Consider the following 24,258-nt stretch of genomic DNA (forward strand, 5'->3'; position numbering starts at 1 on the left):
ATGTCGGCACAGAGCAGCATACGGCTTCTCTCTTGGCAGCTGCAATAAGGGAGATCTCAGATGCCACAACTGTGGAAAGCCTGGTCACCTGTTCCAGGACTGTTCATCCACAACAGAAAGGGGAAAGGGTAATTACAAACTTCCCCTAAAGGACTGTCCATGCTGTGGCAAGGGCAGACATTGGGCAAAGGAATCCTGCTCTAAATTTGACAAAAATGGCCAATATATTCAGGGAAACTTCTGAGGGGGCACCCACCCCAGCACCCCCAACCCCAATCAAAGCTTTCAGAACAGCAATACATATCAGGGAATGCAGGAAAGTGCACAGTTTCTAACCTTCGTGCAGCCACCCGTGGAAGCGCAGGGCTGCACTTGGTCACCACCAATCAGTTCATCTTAAAGGAATAGGATCAAGTAATTGTAGCTCCCACTGGTTTCTGGGGACCTCTAGCCCTAGAAACAGTCTTTTTAATCTTAGGGAGATCCAATATTACTACCAAAAGCATTTTTGTTCAGTCAGGAGTCATTAACTCAGACTATCAAGGGGAAATTAAAATCATGCTTAAAGTTTCTGGTTATCATGTTATTCCTGCCCAAACTTGTATTGCCCAGCTGCTCCTAGTCCCCTACATAATCTCAAAGACTCAGAATATGGTGAGGGGAGAGGGAGGCTTAGGTAGTACAGACAGTCAATTAGTTTTTTGGACAGAATCAATTAAATTAAATAAACCTATCTTACAAATAGGTAAGGGAGCCGACATCTCTGTTATCTCAAATCAGTTTTGGCCTCTGGAATATCCTTAAACAGACAGCAGGATGACTGTAACAGGTGTTGGAGGAGTTTCTCAAGCACAAGTCAGTGTTTGGCCTCTTAAGTGTTACGAACCACATAGACAGGTAGGGAGAATTCGACCATATAACCTGCCTATGCCCCTTAATATTTGGGGCCATGATCTCCTCAGTCAGTAAGGGATCCAAATCTCTCTGCCACATTTTCCCTAGTGGCCACTGCTCTTATAACTCCCCTACCAATTACCTGGCTCTCCAATACTCCAGTGTGGGTTGATCAGTGGCCACTTAAAGAAGAACAACTTGAACAGACCTGCCTTTTAGTTAAACAACAATTAGAAGCAGGTCATATTGAAGCCTCTAACAGCCCTTGGAATATGCCTATTTTTGTTATACCAAAGAAATCTGGCAAATGGAGGCTTATTCATGATTTAAGAAAAATCAATGAATCCCTCCAATCTATGGGCCCCATGCAGCCGGGAGTCCCCAATCCAGCTTGCATTCCAAAGGACTGGCCACTTTTAATTATTGACCTAAAGGATTGTTTCTTTACAATCCCTTTAGCAGAAAAGAATTGGGAGCATTTTGCAGTTTCCCTCCCAGCCATTAATAACTCTCAACCTTTACAGCAGTTTCAGTGGAAAGTTTTACCTCAGGGAATACTGCTTAACAACCCATGTGCCAGCATTTCGTTCATACAGCCATTCAGCCAGTAAGAGATCAGTTTCCTAATTCAATTATCTATCATTATCTGGATGACATCCCGATGGCAGCGTTTTCACAAGATATTTTCGCAAAAACTGCTTCCTTTCTTAAAAAATTTATAGCTTCTGTTGGGCTAGTAATTGCTCCAGAAAAAATCCAGCAGTCAGAACCTTGGAAATATTTAGGCTATATTCTTTTTAATAGTACAATTCAGCCTCCAATCCTTCAAATTAATCCACCCAAGGATTTGACTCTTAATCACCTCCAACAACTCCTGGGAGCAATCAACTGGATGCGACCCAGCCTTGGAATACCTACCCAACAATTAGCTCATTTATTTAACACCGTTGAAGGGGACCCTGATATTAACTCCCCCAGAAAACTGTCCTTCTAGGCCCTTTAAGAATTAACTATAATAAATCAACATATTCACCAGCAACAACTAACTAGAATTGATCCACAGTCTTCTGTCCAGCTTTTCTACTTCCCAACCTTAGGCACCCAGATAGATCTTATAGGACAGCTGTCGCCCCAGTTAGCTATGATAGAGTGACTTTTCTTGTCTCATCAGCCACAACACACTATTACCACCTATATAACTGCACTGTGCCATCTTATTATAAAGGGACGTGAGCAAACATAGCAGTTATTTGGATATAACCCTTCCTTTATTCATGTCCCCTTAACTCAGGTTTATTTACAACAATTAACAGCTCAATCTTTAGAATTTCAGTGTGCCATATCTGACTTTGTAGGAGAACTAGAAATTAACCTGACCTCAGATAAATTGCTTCAAAACATTCCATTCCTTCTAATAAGGCTAGCAGAAAATGTCAGTCCAACGCCAATAAGTGGGGTGAGAACTGTATCTGTTGATGGGTCTGGAAAAACCAGACAGGCTGCTATTGCTTGGCAAGAGGGTAAAAACTGGAGAAATTTTGTGTCCTCAGGACATTCCTTTACTCAAAGCAGCCTAGGTTCATTGCAGACCTGATTCCCCATAGGAGAACCTATCCATGGACATGGGTCCTATGCACTGGACCTTGCTTTCCACTGAGAGGTAGGCCCACACCACACACAATGGTCTCCTACATGCTCCTATATGGGATGCATATATATTTACAATGTTTATGTCTTCTTGATGGATTCTTCCCCTGAGTATTATGAAGTGTCCCTCTGGGTCTCTTTTTCTGGCCCTTTTTCAAGTCTATTTTGTCTTGACTTGACCTCAGCTTTTTTGTTTTCCTGTCTATTTGCTTGGAATATTTGTTTTCAGCCCTGTGTGGGTCATGATTTCTTATCCATGCAGCTATTCTATGTCCTTTGATTGGAGCATTTAATCCATTTGTGTTTAAGGTTATTATTGATAGGTACTTATTCATTGCCATTTTCTCATACCTGTGTTTCTCTCTCTCACTCTTTTGTTTTCTTTTTCATAAAGCAGACCCTTTAGCATTACTTGTAGAGCTGGTTTGGAGGAGATGTGTTCTTCGGGCCTTCTTTTGTCTGGGAAACTCCTTATTTTGTTTTCCATTTCGAGAGCCTTGCTGGATAGAGTAGTCTTGGTTGTAGGCCTTTTTAATTACTTGGAGTATTATTTGCCATTCCCTTCTGATGTGGAACATTTCCTTTGAGAAGTAAGCTGCTCCTCCTATCAGGGCTCCCTTGGCTGTTACTTCCTATTTCTCCCTTGCTGCCTTTGAGATTCTCTCTTTGTCTTGGAATTTTGCCATTTTAATTATGATGTGTCTTGGAGTGGGCCTCTTTGGATTCCTCTTGATTGGGACTCTTTGTGTTCCTGGACTTGTGAGACTTTTCTTGTCATCAAATTAGGGAAGCTTTCCATCATTACCTTTTCAAACAGGTTTTCTATCCCTTGCTTTTATTCCTTTCCTTCTGGTATCCCTATTATAGAGATATTATTGTTTCATGTTGTTCTGCAGTTCCCTTAACAACTCTTTGTTCTTCAGAGTCTCTTTTCCTTTTCTTGCTTTTTCTGGGTGTTTTTTCTTCCTTGTCCCCCAGGTCACTGATTTAATCTTCTTCCTCACTGAGCCTGCATTTGATTCCTTTTACTGTGTTATTCAGTTCAGAAATTGTATTCTTCATTTCCTTTTAGCCCTTGTTGATAATTTCTATTTCCTTTTTCATATTGATATAGTTTGCAGTGAGTTCATTGTAGTTTCCCTGTAGTTTTTGGCAATTCTCTGTGAACTCATTGAGCTTCCTTATAACTATTGCTTTGAACTCAATATCTGATAGTTGACTTGATGCTATTTCATTTAGCCTTTGTTCTGAGGCTTCCTCCTTTCCTTTCATTTGGGTTCTGTTTCTTTGTCTTCTCATTGTTTGTCAGACTCTTTTTGTTATTCTCTGATTCTTAAATTGTTCTGTTCTGACACCCTGGGTTTATGGTGTGAATTTCTATGGCGGGAGACCTGTGAGGTTTAGTGGTTCAGTCTCCTTGATCTACTGAACTTGATGCTCTTGGGCTGTCATTTATATTGACTCTCAGGTGGTCGTTGGGTTTTGATTGTTGTTGGATTGTTTTTTGGTGGGTCCTTCCCACCAGAGTAAATTGAGGGTCACTCCACCCACCATGTCTTATATTCTGTTGTGCACATGCAGGCAGGTTGTGCAGAAGATGATTTTTCTGTCTGTCCAAGATTTTGCGGCTTCTCCTTTGCTATTGTGCAATTGTTTGATCTGGGTAATTGCTCCACCATTTAGTTGTCATTCCAGATTGGTTCTGGGTGGGGGTTAGTGTGGCTTCCACTCACTCCTTCACCTTCTCCCATTATTATCTGTTGGTGGCTCCTTTGTTGGTGGGTTCCCTCTTCCATCAGGTATTCTGGTATTCACAGCTCCCAGCTTCTGTTATAGCAGGAGCCCACAGATACTGTAGCAGCAGAGAATGGTGCTGCAATTCCAAATCATGGTCCCTTCTCTAAATGGTTGGGGGGATGAACTAGGAGGCTTGTATATGTTGGTGATTAGGGCACCAGAATCCTCCTCATGGCACCCAAGGGACCCATGGTCCCAGATGTTGCAGTGTTTGAACCCACAGGCACGAACTGGGAACAGGAGCAGCCGAAGTGGTAGTGGTGAAGCACCCACAGAATGGGTTTTGGTGGGTGAGTTAGTTTCTTCTCCTCCTCCTATTTGTGCAGCTGTGACAGGCCCTCTGCCAGGCACAGGGTTGGGCTAGTCTTTCCCTCTGTGCATACAGGAAGTCCCATCACCCTTTGAGGCTGCCTGAGCAAGTGGTGCAGGGATGCTGGGGTGTCAGAAAAGGTACAGACCTAGGGATCCAATGGGTAAGTCATGGAAGGGAGGGGCAGAGGAAAGAGGGGGCACTAGGAAGCAGCAGCCGCAGCAGGCGCTCAGTGTGTCTTGGGGTTCTGGCAGGGGAAGTGGCAGTGGTGGAAGCAGCTCTGGTGGCAGTGGTGGTAGTGGTGGCAGTGGTAACAGTTGCTGTGGCAGCAGCAGGCCACTCCTGGATGCTCTGGCTGCAGCAGCCAGGGCAGTGGCGGAGGAGGTGGCAGCGGCAGCAGAGGCAGCAGCAGCAGAGGCAGCGGCTGTGGCAATGGCTGTGGCGGCAGATTTACCTGTGCATAGGTCTTTTATACATGTGCCTTGATGACCCTTCCCCTTTTACCTCCCATTATCCCCTTCTACCTCCACTCTGGTTACTGTTAATTTGTTCTTAATTTCAATGTTTCTGGTTATATTTTGCTTGCTTGCTTGCTTGTTTTGTTGATTAGGTTCCACTTATAGGTGAGATCATATGCTATTTGTCTTCCATTGCCTGACTTATTTCACTTAGCATAAGACTCTCCAGTTCCATCCATGCTGTCATGAAGGGCAGGAGCTCCTTCTTTCTTTCTGCTGTGCAGTATTCCATTGTGTAAATGTACCATAGTTTTTTTATCCACTCATTTACTGATGGACATTTAGGTTGCTTCTAGTACTTGGCTATTGTAAATTATGCTGCTATGAACATTGGTCATGATGTAAAATTTTACTTTCTCTCTTTGCATTGCTCTGACTCCCAACTCTTATTAGTGTTCCACCCTCTACCCTCTCAAAATCATTTTTCTTTCAGTAGGTCATTTCATATTTGCTCTCCTCTCTTATAATAGTCTCAATATCTTTATAGCCTTATTAATACTGCACAGCTTCTTAACATCCATTTCATATCTTTGAAGTTGGGTCTTAATAGGTCACCAGGTTTTTGCATTATACTTCATTGCAAAACCCGTATTTTGATACTCTCTCCTCCTACTCCATTATACCTCCTTCCTTTCTCTTAGTTTTGTTTTAAATTCTCTTTTCTCTCTTGCCATGACTTGTTTCTTTTCTACACTCTTTCAAATTCTACCCCTTCCAGCCCCTCAAAACTATTTGTAATTGTCATTAGTCATCTCACATTGTTGTTCCTTCTTAAAACATATTCTTTCTCGGCCATTATCGATTTTTGCTCCTTGGTTGTAGATAAGGTGGTTGGTATGGCATTTCTTCCATCTTAGTTCTAGATAGTCACTAATTTTGTATTTTGATTCTCTAATTTTACTGTTCCCCTCTCCTACTCCATTGTGTCTTTTGCCTGCCCTTTCTTTCTTTCATTTTAAATATAAATTTTTCATTGTCTCAGCCTGGTTTTTATTCCTCACTCAGGACTCCTCCCTCTATCCTCTCAAAATAACTTTGCTTGTCTTTAGACATCACTTAAGCTTTTTTCCCTTCTTTTTCCCCCTCTTATTCTCATCCCACCTATATAAATCTTCACTCATTTGCTGTTGATATTGTCGTGGTGGATCTTTTTATCCAATTAGATCCCCATTATTACATATATATATATATATATTATTTTTCTTTTCCCTCACTACATATGTGTATATATGTAGTTTTAAAAAATCAGATTATTTTTATTTTTAAAACTGTTGTATTTTTTTACCTTTTTAAAATATTTTATTTATTTATTTATTTTTAGACAGATGGGAAGGGAGGAAGAAAGAGAGGGAGAGAAACATCAATGTTGTTGTCTCTCATGCACCCCGCACCAGTGATCTGACCTGCAACCCAGGCATATGCCCTGACAGGGAATCAAACCAGTGACCCTTTGGTTCACAGACAGGTGCCCAGTCCACTGAACCACACCAGTCAGGGCTGTTTCTTTTTTCTAAAAGATTCTATTTATTTATTGTTAGAGAAAGGGGAAGGGACAGAGAGAGGGAGAGAAACATCAATGTCTGGTTGCCTCTCAAGTGCCCCCTACTGGAGACCTGGCCTGCAACCCAGGAGTGTACCCTGACTGGGAATAAAACCAACAACTTTTGGTTCATGGGATGGCATTCAATCCACTGAGCCACACCAGCCATGGCTAAAATTTCAGTGTAAAACTAATACTGTTTCTCTTCTCTTACTCCTCCTTCCACCCTTATTTATTTATGATATAAATTTTATTTTCTTTCTCTCTTCACCTTATCTCTACTCCCTACTCTTATTATTGCTCCTCCCTCAACCCTCATGAAAACACTTTTTATTTAGTTAGTCATCCATATTCATTTTTCTTATCTTATAACAGTCTTAATCTTTTTACACCTTTACTCATATTGGTCCATTTGCTTTTAATAGTTTGGTGGTAGGTGGGGGCTATTTTAGTGTGCATGGGTTTATTTCCTGGGCTGTTTGGTTTTATTCTGGCAGCACCTGCCATACAACAGTATACAAGATGTGGTGAGTGAGACTCTGAGTGAGTCTCAGGCATCCAGAGGGAAGGACCTAAAAAGAATGACCCAACAATGACCAAATCCAATTACAACCAGAGAGCCAACATAAATAGCATAAAGGGCGTCCCAAGAGCATCAGTTCAGGTTATCAAGGAGATTGCATCATTCTGTCCCACAGGTCTCCGACCACAGAACTTGACACCAAGAACACAAGGAGTCAAAGCAAATCAATATAACATGCAGCAACAAAAAAGAAGAGTCACCTGAAATTGGAAGATGAAGAAATAACCACCAATTGAAAGAAAGGAGGAATCTCCAGAAAGAATGCTAAATGAAGTTGAGGAAGCCAAACTATCAGTATCAAGTTAAAAATAATGGTTACAAAGATGTTCAAGGAGTACAGTGAGAACTACAAAGAGCTCCAAGGAAGCTACAATAAACTTACTGCAACTACACCAGCATGAAAAAGGACATAGACGCTACAAGTAAGAGACAGAAAAAAAAATAAAAATACAACAACTGAAATGAAGAACATAGTAGAAGGAATTGAAAGCAGATTGGATGAAGCAGAGGATCAAATCAATAAACTGTATAAAAGGTAGGAAAAAAATCCCCAGAAAGAACAAAAATTTTTAAAAACAGATAAAACAAATAAACGGGGGTTAAGGGAGCTTCAGGAAAACATGAAATGTAATAATATCTGTATAATAGGGATACCAGAAGAAGAAGAGGAGGAGAAAGGGAAAGAAAACCTGTTTGAAGACATCCCTAACTTGATGAGAGAAAACGCCATGCAAGTCAGGAAGTATGTAGGGTCCCAATCAAGATGAACACAGAGAGGCCCACTTTAAAATAAATGTTATTGAAGTGGCAAAATTCAAAGACAAAGAGAAAATCTTAAGGAAAGCCAGGAAGAAAGAGGTAGTGACCTACAAGGGAGGTCGGATAAGGCTATTGACAGATTTCTCAACAGAAAACCTACAAGCTAGAAGGGAATAAGCAAGAAATATTCCAAGTAATGAAAGCAAAGGTCTGAAACTAAGACTACTCTACCCAGAAAGGCTCTCAATTAAAATGAAAAAAAAAATGAAATATGGAGTTTCCCACAAAAAAGAAGGATAAAAGAATACATTTCTACCAAACCAACATTTCAAGACATGATAAAAGAACTGCTTTAAGAAAATGAAGAAAAAAAAATGGGGGAAGGGCAACACAGGTACAAAAGGAAAAAATGGCAATGAATAAGTACCTATCAATAGTAACCTTAAATGTAAATAGATTAAATGCTCCAATCAAAAGACATAGGGTAGCTGAATGGATAAGAAAAGAAGACATGTATGCATGCTGTCAACAACAGATCCAATTCTTAACAAAAATATATCTACATAGACTGAAATTGAAGGGATGGAAAAAATATGCCAAGCAAATGAACAGGAAAAAAACTGGGGTAGCAATACCTATATCAGGCAAAACAGACTTCAAAACAGAGGTTATAAAAAAAGACAGAGAAGGACATTTCATAATACTTAAGTGAAGTACCCATCCAGAAGATATAACTATCATTAACATATAGGCACCCAATATAGAAGCACCCAAATATATAAGGAAAATCTTGGAGGACTCAAAGAAAGATATCAATAGCAAAACAATTATAACAGGGGATTTTAACAATCCACTGACAATAATTGATAGATCTTCCAAACAAAAGTGTGTACAAGGATATTGTGGCACTGAACAACACTCTAAATCAAATGGACTTAATTCATACATACAGAACTTTCTACCCCAAAGACGCAAAATATACATTCTTTTCAAACTATGTGGAACATGTTCAAAGAGAGACTAAATGATAGGACACACACAAAACAAGCCTCAACAAATTCTAGAAAATTGAAATAATATCAAGCATCTTCTCATATCACAAGGGCTTGAAACTGGAAACAAACCTCAAGGAAAAAACTCAAAAACATTCAAATTCATGGAGACTGAATAATATGCTCTTAAACAGTGAATGGTTGAGAATGAGATCAAGAAATCAAAAGTTTCTGAAAATAAATGAAAATGAACTCACAGAAACCCCAAACCTATGGGAAACAGGAAAGGCTGTCCTGACAGGTAAGTTTATAGCTATACAGGCCTACCTGAAAAATACAGAAACATTCTAAATAAACAACCGAACCCTTTATCTACAAGAACTAGAGGAACAACAACAAACAAAGCCAAGACAAAGTAGAAAGAAGAAAATAAGATTATAGCAGAATTAAATGACATAGAGACTAAAAGAACAATTAAAAGGACCAAAGAATCCAGGAGCTGGTTTTTTGAAGACATAAACAAAATTGACAACCTTTTAACCAGACCCATCAAGAAAAAAAAGGGAGGTAACCACAATAAATAAAATCAGAAATGATAAAGGAGAGATTACAACCAATACTGCAGAAATACAACATATTATAAGAAATTACTATGAAGAATTACATGCCATGAAATTTGACAGACCCTGTAAAATGGACAAATTTCTACAAATATATAATCTTCTAAAACTGAATCAAGAAGAAAAAGAAAGCCTGAACAATCTGATAACAACTAGTAATATTGAAGCAGTAATCTAAAATCTGCCTGCACACAAAAGTCCTAGACTGGATGGCTTCACAGGAAAATTTTACCAAATATTTAGGCAAATAAATATTATTTATTAAGTATGATGCTCAAATTATGTTCAATCCTGCTCAAATTATTCCAAATAATTCAAGAAGAGACAATACCCCAAGACCCTATGTTATGAGGCCAATATTATCCTAATTTCAAAACCTGGTAAAGACAAAAGAAAGAAAACTACAGGAAAATGTAGATAATAAACATAGTTGCTAAAATCCTCAACAAAATATTGGCAAACCACACCCAGCAATACATTAAAAAGATGACAAACCTCGATTGAGTGGGATTCATCCCAGGGATTCAAGGATGGTTCAATATTCACAAATCAATAAATGTAATACATCACATAAACAAAAGTAAACACAAAAATCACACGATCATATCAGTAGATGTGGAAACAGCATTTGATAAGGTACAGCACCCAGTTATGGTAAAAACAGCAAAGTGCGAGGAGGGAGAACATCACTCGACATAATAAAGGCCATATGCGAGAAATGTACAGCCAACATCATACTCAATGGGCAAAAATTAAAAGTTTTACCCTAATATCATGAAGAAGACAAGATGTCTGCTTTTACCACTTCTATTCAACATAGTGTTGGAAGTTCTAGTCACAAATATCAGACAGGAAAAAGAAATAAAAGGCATCCAAATTGGAAAGGAGGAAGTAAAACTGTTATTATTTGCAGACAACATGCCAGTGTACATAGAAAACACTGCGGGCACACCATAAAACTACTCAACCTGATAAGTGAATTTAGAAAAACAGCAGGATGTAAAGTCAGTATACAGGAATTGAAGGAATTTTTGTACACCAACAATCAAATATTGGAAAGAGACAGTAGGAAAAAATCCAACTTACTTTTGCAACAAGAAAACTAAAGTAGCTAGGAATAAACGTAATGAAAGAGTTGACAGACCTGTACTTGGAAAACTACAGACCACAGAAAAAAATAAATTCAGGAAGATACAAATAAGTGGAAGCATATTCCGTATTCATGGATTGGAAGAACTAACACAAAAATGTCCATTCCACCGAAAGCAATCTCTAGATCCAACACAATCCCTATTAAAACATGAATGACATATTTCACAGATGTAGAACAAGTATTTCAAAACTTATATGGAACCATAAAGGACCCCGAATAGCCTCAGCATTTTTTTATTTTAATTATTGTTCAAGTACAGTTTTCTGTCTTTTACTCCCATACCAGCCCACCCCCAGCCCACCCCACCTCCCTCTTATTTCCACTCCCTCCTAGTTTTTGTACATGTGTCCTTTATCCTTCTTCCTGTAAAGCCTGCCCCTTTTCCTCTGAAATTCCCTCCCCTCTCCCCTCTGGTCACTGTCAGCCAGCCCTCTATTTCTGTGTCTTTGGTTATATTTTGCTTGTTTGTTCATTTTATTGTTTAGGTTCCAGTTAAAAATGAGATCATATGGTATTTGTATTTCACCATCTGGCTTATGTTGCTTAGCATAATGCTATCCAGTTCCATCCATGCTGCTGCAAAGGGTAGGAGCTCCTTCTTTCTTTCTGCTGCATAGAATTCCATTGTGTAAATGTACCATAGTTTTTTGATCCATTCATTTACTGATGGACACCTAGGTTGCTTCCAACACTTGGCTATTGTAAACTGCACTGCTATGAACATTGGGGTGCATAGGTTCTTTTGGATTGATGTTTCAGGGTTCTTAGGATATAATTCTAGCAGTGGAATTGCTGGGTCAAAAGGCAGTTCCATTTTTAGTTTTCTGAGAATATTTCTTGCTTTTTTCCATAGTGCATGTACCAGTCTGCAATCCCACCAACAGTGCACTAGGGTCCCCTTTTCTCCACAAACTCTCCAACACTTGTTGTTTGTTGCTTTGTTTATTATGGCCATTCTGACTGGTGTGAAGTGCTATTTCATTGTGGTTTTCACTTGCATCTCTCTGATAGCTAGCAATACTGAGCATCTTTTCATGTCTCCCTGGATCCTATGTCCTCCTATAGAAGTGTCTGTTCAAATCCTTTGCCCATTTTTTAATTGGGTTGTTTGTCTTCTTAGAGTGGAGTCATGTGAGTTCTTTATATATGTTGGAGATTAAACCCTTGTCTGAGGTATAATTGGCAAATATGTTTTCCTATACAGTTGGTTCTCTTTTTATTTTAATACTATTTTCTTTTGCCGTGAAGAAGCTTTTTATTTTGATGAGGCCCCATTTGTTTATTCTTTCCTTTATGTCCCTTGCTGTAGGGGAAATATCAGTAAAAATGTTGCCATGTGAAATATTTGAGATTTTCCTGCCTGTTTCCCTCTAGGACTTTAATGGTGTCACAGGTTATATTTAAATCTTATACCCACCTTGAATTTATTTTTGTATATGGTGTAAGTTGGTGCTCAAGTGTCTTTTTCCTTTTCTCTTTCTCTCTCTCTCTCTCTTTTTGCATGTGCCTGTCCAGTTCTCCCAACAACATTTATTGAAGAGGCTACTTTTACTCCATTTTATGTTGCTGCCCCCTTGGTCAAATATTAATTGACCATAGAGACTGGGGTTAATTTCTGAGCTCTCTGTTCTGTTCCATTGATCTCTGTGTTTTTATGCCAGTACCAGGCTGTTTTGATTACAGTGGCCTTGTAGTACAGTTTGGTATCAGGTATTGTGATCCTTGCTACTTTCTTTTTCTTTCTCAAAATTCTAGCAGATATTTGGGGTTGCTTTTGTTTCCATATAAATTTTTGAAGTGTTTGTTCTATGTCTGTTAAATATGCCATTGGTACTTTAATAGGTATTGCATTGAATGTGTAAATTGCTTTGAGTAGTATGAAAATTTTGACGATGTTAATTCTTCCAATCCATTAACATGGTATATGTTTCCATCTGTTTGTGTCTTCCTTGATTTCTTTCTTCAGAGTTGTGTAGTTTTCTGCATACACGTCTTTTACATCCTTGGTTAGATTTATTCGTAGGTATTTTATTTTTCTTTTTGCTATCTCAAATGGGATTTTTTTCTTGATTTCTGCTTATGCTGTATCATTGTTTGTATACAACAATGCCTTTGATTTCTGGATATTGATTTTGTATCCCACTATTTTGCCAAATTTATTTATTAGGTTGCACAGTTTTTGGTGGAGTCTATAGGACTTTCTATGTACATTTTCATGTCATCTGCAAACAATGACAGTTTTGTTTCCTCCTTTCCAATTTTGATACATTTTATTTCCTTTTCTTGTCTGATCGCTGTGGCTAAAACTTCAAATACTATGTTGAATAAAAGTGGTGAAATCAGACATCCTTGCCTTCTTCCTGGTCATAGGAGGAAAGGCTTAAATTTTTGCACATTGAGTATGATGTTCACTGTAGGTCTCTCATATATGGTCTTTATCATGTTCAGGAATGCTCCCTCTATTCCCACTTTGCAGAGTGTTTTTATCATAAATTGGCGTTGTGCCTTATCAAATGCTTTTTCTGCATCTATTGATATGATCATGTGGTTTCTGTCTTTGCTTTTATTTATGTGATGTATTACATTTACTGATTTGCAAATATTGTGCCATCCTTGCATTCTTGGGGTGAATCCCACTTGGTCATGGTGTATGATCTTTTTAATGTATTGTTGTATGCGGTTTACCAGTATTTTGTTGAGGGTTTTAGCGTCAATGTTCATCAGCAATATTGGCCTGAAGCTTTCTTTCCTTCTTGTGTCTTTATCTCACTTTGGAATTAGGATGATGTTGGCCTTATAAAGTGAGTTTGGGAGTCTTCCATCTTCTTGTAATTTTTGGAATAGTCTGTGAAGGATAGGGGCTAGCTCCTCTTTAAATGTTTTGTAGAATTTTCCTGTGAAACCATGTGGTCCAGGGCTTTTGTGTGTTGGGAGTTTTTTGGTTACTGCTTCAATTTCATTTGCTGTTATTGCTCTGTTCAGGCTTTCTGCTTCCTTTTCATTGACTTTTGGAAGATTATATTTTTTCTAGAAATTTGTCCATTTCACCTATGTTTTCAAATTTCTTGGCATACAGTTCTTTATAGTCATTTCTTACAATCCCTTGGATTTCTGTGGTGTCAGTTCTAATCTCTCTTTCATTTCTGATTGTGTTTATTTAGGTATTCTCTGTATTCTTGTGGATGGGTCTGCTTGAGGGCTTGTCGATTTTGTTTATCTTTTCAAAGAACCAGCTTTTGGATTCATTGATCCTTAGAATTGTGTTTTTAGTCTCTATGTCATTTAATTCTTCTCTGATCTTGCTTATTTCCTTCCTTCTGCTTGCTCTAGGCTGTGTTTGTTGTTTTTCCTCAAGTTCTTGTAGATGTAGTGTTAGGTTGTTCGTTTGAAATGTTTCTAACTTTTTTAGGTGGGCCTGTATCACTATGAACTGCCCTCTCAGGACTGCCTTTGCTGTGTCCCATAAGTTTTGGGTTGTTGTGAGTTTTGATTTCTTCCTTAATTTCATTCTTGACCCATTCATTGTTTAATAGCATGCTATTTAATCTCCATGATTTTGGGTGTTTTTTTTCCCTTGGGGTTTGTTTCTAGTTTCACTCCTTTGTGGTCTGAGAAAATGCTTTGCATGATTTCAATTTTCTTGAAATTGTTGAGGCTTGTTTTGTGTCCTATCATGTGGTCTATCTTTGAAACTGTTCCATGTACAATTGAAAAGAATGGGTATTTAGATTCTTTGGAATGGAGAGCTCTGTATATATCAGTTAAGTTTATTTCATCTACGGTATTATTCAATGGCATAGTATCTTTGTTGATATTTTGTGTGGAAGATCTGTCCATTTTTGACAGTGGGGTGTTAAAATCCCCCACTATTATTGTGTTGCTGTCAATATCTTTATTGAAGTCTTCTAAGAGTTTCCTTATGTATTTGGGTGCTCCTATGTTGGGTGCATATATGTTTACAATGTTTATATCTTCTTGGTGGATTCTTCCCTTGAGTATTATGAAGTGACCTTCTGGGTCTCTCTTTATGGACCTCTTTTGAAAGTCTATTTTGTCTGATATGAGTATTGCTACCTCACCTTTTTTTCCTTGTCTGTTTGCTTGGAAAATTTGTTTGTAGTCTTTCACTTTCAGTCTGTGTCGGTCTTTTATCCTGAGGAGTGTATCCTGTAGGGACTATATGTGTGGCTCATCATTTGTTATCCATGAACTATTCTGTGTCTTTTGGCTGGAACATTTAATTCATTTACGTTTAAGGTGATTATTGATATGTACTTATTCATTGACATTTTCATACCTGTGTTCCTCTGTTTCTCTCTCTTTTCCTTCCTTGTTTTTAAAGCAGTTCCTTTAGCATCTCTTGCAGAGCTGGTTTGGTGGAGGTGTATTCTTTTAGACTTCTCTTTTCTGGGAAGCTCCTTATTTGGCCTTCTATCTTGATTGAGAATCTTGGTGGGTAAAATAGGCTTGGTTGCTGACCTCCGGTGCTCATTACTTGGAATATTTCTTGCCATTCTCTTCTAGCTTGGAGTGTTTTCATTGAGAAGTAAGCTGTTAGCCTTGTTGGCACTCCCTTGTATGTTACTTCCTTTTTCTCCCTTGCTGCCTTTAATATTCTCTCTTTGTCTTGAAATTTGCCATTTTAATTATGGTGTGTCTTGAGGTTGGCCTCTTTGGGTTTCTCTTGATTGGGAGTCTCTGTGTTTCTTGGATTTGTGTGACTTTTTCTCTCATCTAATTGGGGAAGTTTTCCATCAACTTTTTCAAGTAGGTTTTCTATCCTTCGCTCTTTTTCTCCTTCTGGTATCCCTATTATATGGGTATTGTTACGTTTCATATTGTCTTGCATTTCTCTTAATCCCTCTTCATTCTTTCTGAGCCTCTTTTCCTTTTCTTGCTCTTTCTGGGTGCTTTCTTCTACTTTTTCCTCTAGCTTGCTGATCCAATCTTCTGCTTCATTGATCCTGCTTTTCTTTCCTTCTACTGTGTTCTTCAGTTCAGAAATTGTATTCTTCATTTCCTCTTGGCCCCTGTTGATAGTTTCTATTTTCTTTTTCATATTGATATATTTTACAGTGAGTTTGTTGTAGCTTCCCTGTAGTTTCTGGTAGCTTATTGTGTGTTCATGGAGCTTCCTGATAAGCATTGTTTTCAACTCAATATCTGATAGTTCAGTTGCTTCTATTTTATTTAGCATTCTTTCTGAGACTTTCTCCTTTCCTTTCATTTGTGGATTGTTTCTTTGTCTTCCCATTGTTTGTGAGACTCTTCTTGTTAGCTTCTGTTTCTTAAACTGATCTGTTCTGATTCACTGGGTTCATGGTGTGAACTTCTGTTGTAGAATATCTGTGAGATTCAGTGTGCAGTCTCCTTCGGGTATCCTGGTCTTCACAGCTTCCCCCTGCTCTTTTGTGATCAGTAGGAGGAGTACGGCAAAATGGTTTAAGACAGCGAGACAGTATTCTATGATATTTACAGTAGCAGCCAGTAGAGAAGAGATGGGAGATCCTTTGGCTATGTATAGTGTTAAATGTGATCTTCCACCCTACTAGCCATGTTTTAGAAAGGATGGAAAGAAGATAAAACTTTTATTGGGGAGGTAAGGATTGTTAGTTCGTTCTGGAAAGTTGTGAGGCTGTGAGAGGTCAGATTCTGAGGTAGGGTGGGAATAAAGAATAGTAAATAGGAGTAGTGTGTAAAAGAATAGAGATAACCCCTGCAATAACAGAATTCAGGAAATTGCAAAGTGGGCTGAGATCTGGGAGGAGTGTTGTGTAGTATTTACAATTGTATGAAATAGGTCTTATTTACAGTAATATTAAAGTAACAATCATGTGGCAAAATCTATGAGATCTAGATAAGAAGAATAAGGAGTATAGAACCTTGAGTGATATACTAATGGAACACCAATGAAGAACAGTACATTATCAACACACTGTGAATGAGATAATGGGAAACCTATCAAATGACAGTATAACCAGCCAAGCAAAGAAGATTATACAGAAACAAAAAGAATACTAAAATACTATTAAAATAATAAATGTCAGAAAAGAGAGAAAAAGATAACACAAATTTGTAGTAACTTGCAGGCTCAAAAAAAAAGCAGAAGATGGAATGCCGGTGAGATAAATTTGGAGTGGAAGGAATAGCACTAGGATGAATGGAAGAGAAACATAAGGAAGTGAGAGATATAAAATTAATAAAAATTAAAAATAAAGTTACTTAAAAAAACATAAAATCAAACAATCAAATAACAACAGCCAAAAAAAACCCCAAACCAAACCAAACCAAAACAAAACAAAACAGAACAAAACAAAAAAACCCTCTAGTTGGTTTCTAACTGGCCAAACCAGTTTTTCTGCTGTTTCTGGCTTCAGCAGGCTGATGGGCTATTGGAATGCTTTTCACCCTTCCCAGTCAGAACTCAATCAGTCTCTGGAGTACCATCCCCATGGCTGATCAGATGCTTAGGGTTCAGGGTGTAAGCTCTGGGAATCTCAAAGGGTTGCGTCCTTCCTCCAACTTCACCACAATGGACTCTATGTTCCCACCAAGCACCCACATTTCCTCCTGGTTCACAGTGCAAGCTCCGGGGATCCGAGGCATTGTGCTCTTCCCCGAATTTCCCTGCTGTGGGCTCCAGGAGCCCAAAAAGCACTCCGTCTTTTCTGGATTCACAGTGTGAGAGTCGGGAATCCTGAAGGTGCACACACTTCCCCAAGTTCTCCACCGCAGGCTTCAGAAATGCAAGAACACCTATGCCCTTCTCTTGTTCAGGGATGTGGGGTTTGTGTCTTCCACAAAATCATACTCTCACTGGGTTGGGGGTGTGAGCACAAGGCCAAGCTGCCCTTGGTCTTGCAGGCTGGGTCACTTACTCTTCCCAGGGCTATGCCTGGGTGCTCGCAGCCCCTGTGAGATTGTCCCTCAGTCTCACTCCCCTCTCTGTGAGTTCAAGCAACAATGCCTCCCCCAGTGCTGCTCAATCCTTGTTGTCTGGGGAGGGAGCAGTGACTCAGCTCTCCCGGGTGCCCTGAGGCAGACCCAGGAGCACCAGGCCTGGGGGCTGCAACCTCCCTAGTCCCTGCACTGATCCCTGGGCCCTTATTATCCTTAAGCAGTCTCCTTACCATCTGGTTTTTCAACGTCCGCTATAATTTTTGATGTCCTATTTTCATAAATGGTGCGATATCATTGGCCCCTTGCTCTGTTCCTCCTCAGATCAGTCAGTTTCTCTCCCATGCACCGGGGAAAAGGATTACGCTCCCTACAACAACACTGCCATCTTAGAGTGTACCTATTTCCTTTTTCATGTTGATATAGTTTGCAGTGAGTTCATTGTAGTTTCCCTGTTGTTTCTGGTAATTCTCTATTCCTTTATGCGCACTGTCCCCAGAGCTAGCCTGGTGCCTCTCCCTGGTACCTTGGGTTTGTGATCCAGGTCTTCCTCAGAGCACACTTCCCCCAGAGTTACCACTGTGGGCTGGGGTGCGGCAACTCGCACACTCAGCCAGGCTGCCTCGGTCCCACAGGTTCGGTATGCACCCTTCCCAGTGCTATGGGGGTGCGCAGGGCCTTCCAATCAACCTTATCTGTAACCTCAGGATCACTGCCCAGCGGGGTTGGGGGTGCCTGGAGAGGCTGCTGCAGGAGAATTCCCCAAACAGTGTCTCTCTTTTCACTTTTTCTTTTTGAGAAATTCTTCCTGCTCAAGCCTGCCACTCCATACAGTGGCCTAGCCTCTCACACAACCCAATTCCCCAGCCAGACCAGGGACTATCAGGGTCAGGGCCCATCACTGTGCAACTCTCAATTCTCCCCAACCCTGGCATCCAGAGACACTGTGGGTGCTCACAGCCCCTGTGTGTTTGTCACTTAGTCTTCATTCCCCTCTCTTCAACTTCAAGCAACCAGGTCTCTTCCAGTGCTGCTCAAACCTTGTGTGGCCAGGGAGGAAGCAGTTGCCCCAGCTCTCTCCAGAGGACACTGTGGCAGACCTAGTGAGAATCAGGCCTGGAGCTGCAGCTGCCCTGCTTCCCTAGCTGATCCCTGGGTCTTTATTGCCCTGAAGCACTCTCCTTACTGTCTGGTTTTTCAGTGCCTGCTACAATTTTTGGTTTCTTATTTTCATATATCTGGGGTACTGTTGGCTGTTTGCTCTGTTCCTCCATAGATTGGGTAAGTTTTTCTCCCGTGTGTAAGGGGAAGTGGAATCTGCTCTCTCCTACCTTGCCACCATCTTCCTCCTTAGTAGCCTCTGCAATTTTGAGAAAGAAGAACAAAATAGGAGGGATCACAATACCTGATATCAAACTGCATTACAAAGTCATGAAATCACAACAGTCTGTTACTGGCAAAAGAACAGACATATAGATAAAAGGAACAGACTAGAAAGCTCAGAAATAAACACATGTCTTAATGGTCAACTAATATTTGACAAAGGGGGCAGGAACATAAAATGAAAAAACAATACCCTCTTCACTAAATGCCATTGGGAGTTGGACAAGTGCATGGGAAAAAATGAAACTAAACCAGCAACTTAGACCACACACCAAAATAACCTCAAGATGGATAAAATACTTAATGTAAATCATGACACCATAAAAGTCCTAGAGGAAAACATAGGCAGAAAAATTTCAGATATCCCACGCAGCAATATTTTCACCAAATTCTCCTATGGCAAGGGATATAAAGGAAAGAATAAAGAAATAGGACTCCATCAAAATAAAAAGACTCTGCATGGCTGAAGAAAACATCAACAAAATGAAAAGAGAACCAACCATATGGGAGAACATATTTGCCAATAACACCTTGGACAAGGGTTTGATCTCCAAAATGTATATAAAATCTCATATGGCACAATTCTAGGAAGACAAACAATCCAATAAAAATGGGCAAAAGACCTGAACAGACACTTCTCCGAGGAGGATATACAGAGAACCCAGAGACATATGAAAGAATGCTCAGCATCGCTAGCCATCAGAGAGATGCAAATTAAAACCACAATGAGATCCCACTCTACCAGTCTACCAGTGAGAATGGCCATCATAAACAAATCAACAAACAAGTCCTGGCGAGGTTGTGGAGAAAAGGGAACCCTAGTACACTCTCAGTGGAAATGCAGACTGCTGCAGCCACTGTGGAAAACAGTATGGAAGTTCCTCAAAAAAAATAACAAAAAAAAACACTAAACTAAAAATGGAACTACCTTATGATCCAGTAATCCCATGGCTGCCATTATACCCTAAATATTCTGAAATACCAATTCAAAAGACCTGTGCAACCCAATGTTCACTGCAGTTATTTCCAATAGCCAACTGCTAGAAGTAACCTAAGTGCCCATCAGTAAATGAATGGATGAATGGATCAAAAAACTGCAGTACCTTTATACAATGGAATACTGTACAGCAGAGAGAAAGAAGGAACTCCTACTCATTGAGACAGCATGGATGGAACTGGAGAGTATTATGCTAAACAAAATAAGCCATGAGGCAAAACATAAATACCATACGACCTCAACTATAAGTGGAACCTAATGAACAAAACAAACAAATGAGAAAAATAGAACCAGAGGCATGGAAATAAGAAAAAAACTGACAGTGACCAGAGGGGAGAAGGGAGGGTGACAATGGGGCAAAGAAGGGGAAGGCTCTAGTAAAGGAACATGTATAAATGACCCATGAACATGGACAACAGGGTGGGGATTGATAGTGGTAGCAGGGGGTGGGTGGAGCATGGGAGAGCAATGGAGGAAAAATTGGGACAACTGTAATTGAACAACAATAAAAAAATTATATAATTAGATTCAACTCATTATGCTTAGTTCAGCTATCAGGCTATGTGTATTAATGTACCTTTGTTGTCCTCAAACATTATTTTGGGTGTAGATGGGTAAAGGAGATTATTTGGCTTCTTCCTTTCTATTAAAAAAAATATTTTATTTATTTATTTGTGGAGAGAGGGAAAGGTAGGGAGAAAGAGGGAGAGAGAAACATCAATGTGCAAGAGAAACATCAATAGGTTGCCTCTTGCACACCTACAACTGGGGAACTGTCACACAGCCCAGGTATGTGCCCCAACAGGGAATCAAACCAGTGATCTTTCAGCTCACAGGCCAGCATTCAGTCCACTAAGCCACACCAGCTGGGGCTGCCTTCTTTCTTATGTTAGATTTCATGGCACGTGGCAAAACAGATAAAACATGACTCCTTTTTTAAAGGAGAGTTGGGGATAAGACAAATGAATGAGAAAGAGTTAGATGGTACATAAATAAGATTTTTCACAAATAAACATAAGGCTCTCAAGTGTGGAGGACGCAGGTGAGGACTGGGTGGTATGTAAGTAGGCGAGATGTTCTTTATAGCCTGTATCAGTACATATGGTAGAGCGTTTATCTGTGAGGCTTTGGTATCTGTGGTCCGTGGCTCATTTCAGTCTAGAAATCTCTGTACCTTATTCTTCATGGCCTCTGGATGAGAGGAGGAGCTTCTCCTGCATGTTCTATATTTCCTTGTACTTCCCAAGGGAAGTTAATATATATATGATTCCTTATTCATTTACAGGTATGCATTACATAATGATGTTTTGGTCAAGGACAGAATGCATATACAATAGTAGTTCCATAAGATTATAATGGAGCTAAAATATTCCTATTGCCTAGTCATGTCTTAGCCATCCTAACATCATAGGACAACACAATATTTGTGTGTTTATGGTGATGCTGGTGTAAATAAACATACCATGCTGCCAGTTGTATACAATTATAGCACATACAAAATGTACATTGCATAATACTTTATAATGATAATAAACAACTACTCACTATACTTTTAGTTGTTATTCTAAAGAGTAATCTTTTTTAAAAATTATCTTTATTTAGAGTCATGTATACAGAGCAATCTTTGTACTTACAAAAGTTTGCTGTAAAAAGGTAGGCTGTGTTACACAGGCAGCCTCATACATCTTATGCTTACTGAATCTCCTGGTTGCACCTTTTTTTCTTGTGCTTGATTTAATTTTGTGGTGTTTTTTTTTTCATTATGACCCCTAAGCATACACACTTCATTGCTTATGTTGCCAGTAAGAGACCATGTCAAGTAATTGACCAGGAAAGAAAATTAAAATTAAGGACTAAAAAGGTGAAAAACAATCAGTAGTGGTTCTAATACTCTCCAGTCAATAATGTCCTATTCCACCACAGTTATGATCTTGAAGAACAAGAAGAAATTGTTGAAGCTGTTAAAGGATTTTCTGAAGACTAACAAAAATTCAGGAAGGGAAGCAGACTAACAAAAATTCAAGAAGGACATATATCTGACCTGGAAAACCTTCCAATGATTTGGATTGAAGACCAAGCACAGAAGTGTATCCCTCACAGCACCATGATGATCATGGGCAGAGCAACATTTTGTTTGTGATGTTGAAAGAGTAGGCTAGACCTGACTATGGTATTGAATTTACTGCTAGCTCTGGATGATCCAAACTATTCAAAAAACGTTATTCATTATATAATGTGAAAGTGAGCAGGGAGTCTGTAAGTGCTGAACTGAAGGCAGCTGAAGAATTTTTGGAAAGTCTAGATGACCTAATTGTGGAGGGAAATTACTTCCCAGAGAAAATATTCAGCATGGACAAAACCTCCCTATTCTGGAAATGGATGCCTGAAAGGACTTTCATCCATAAGGAGGAAAGTTGTGGTGAGGTTTTTAAGGACAAGGTAATTTTGCTTGGGAGCAATACTGCCGGTTACAAATTGAAACCCTTTGCCATCTGGCAAAGTGAGAACAAAAAGATCTTCAAGAACATCAATAACCACAAACTGCAATAAGAAGTCATGGATGACCCAGCTCCTCTTCCAAGATGCCCTCCTGAATTACTGTGCTAGTGAAATGGAGAAGTACTGTTTGGAAAATAACATACCTTTCAAGGTTTTGTTTATTGTTGATAATGCTCCCAGAGATCCTCCTTTAATTGGTGATTTTCATCCCATTATTAAAGTGGTGTTTCTCTTTCCAAACACCATCTCTTTGATCCAAACAATGGACCCAGGAGTTATAACAGTTTTTACAGCTTACTACCTGAGGAACACATTTGCCAAGGCTATTGCTACAACTGATGATGACACTGAGAAGGCATGTGAAACTGTAGAAGAATTATAACATCTATGACTGCATCCAGAACCTTGCTTGGGCTTTGGGTGATGACTCCATGGAGTGTATGAATGGCATCCAGAATAAGACACTAAAGAAATTCATCCATAACTTCAAAGGATTTGCCAAAGATGAGAAGTTTGCAAAAATAAAAAAACCTGTGGTTGAAATGGCAAACAACTTTACCCTGAGTGTGAGTGAGGATCACACTGAGGAGCTCCTAGAGGTGGCTCCTAGTAAAATAACTAATAAGAAGTGGTTGGAATTGGAATACACAGTTGAAAAGACAAGAGAATAGGAAACTGAAGAACCACCAAGAAAATTCAGTGAAGAATTTATCAGAAGCTTGTGCAGCCCTCAACAAGCTTCATTAAAAGTTTGAAAAATAAAGGCAAACACTGAAAGGTTTTCATTAGTAGAAAGTAATGTTCTTCCTTTATATATTTTGGAGATCAAACCCTTGTCTGAGGTACAATTTTCAAATATATTTCCCATACAATTGGAATGCTTTTCATCTTGTTGATGTTTTCTTTATACATGCAGAAGCTTTTCATTTAATGAAATCCCATTTGTTTATTCTTTCCTTTATGTCCCTTGTTCTGGGGAACATTTTGGTGAAAACAATTCCGCATGGAATATCTGAAATTTTCCTCCCTATGCACTCCTCTAGGGCTTTTATGTTGTCACAACTTGTATTTAAATCTTTTATCTATCTTGAGTTTATTTTGGTGTCTGGTGTAAGTTGGTGATCCAGTTCCATTTTTTCATCATCCGGATGAAGGCCAAGAAACTTTATGATAGTTTTGTGGAAAGCACAGATGTTCACAACAGTGACAAGGATGAAGACAATGACAATGATGCAGAAGTAGGACCGTAGAGTGCTTCTCCCACCAGACCAAACCCATTCAGCGCCAGCAAGGGCTGGTTTGACAAATTTCAGAGATGCTTCAGGCTCAAGAGCATTTCTCTGCATAGAGAAGCTGCCTCTGCAGATAAAAAGCAGCGCCAGCAACTCCCCACATCTAGGTTCATCACTTGGATGAAGAGATCAGTTACGCCTACACCTTTAGTGGAAATAGAAGTTACGGCCCAGGGCAAAGATACTGTACCACCTGATGAAGTGCCTGATGAAGTGGTGCCTTCAGAAGAGCTGTAATGCTCTTCTTGTCTATGCAGTATATTCATATCATCATCACCTTTATCAGCATTAGTACTGCACAGCTACATAATTCATGATCTTCATCATTCAAGTTGTAGTATACTTCACTGGTGAGTACCCATATAGAATTTTATGTT

This window comes from Phyllostomus hastatus, unplaced genomic scaffold (genome assembly GCF_019186645.2).
Source record: "Phyllostomus hastatus isolate PE091 unplaced genomic scaffold, TTU_PhHast_1.1 phas_contig_64, whole genome shotgun sequence".
Taxonomy (NCBI): Eukaryota; Metazoa; Chordata; class Mammalia; order Chiroptera; family Phyllostomidae; genus Phyllostomus; species Phyllostomus hastatus.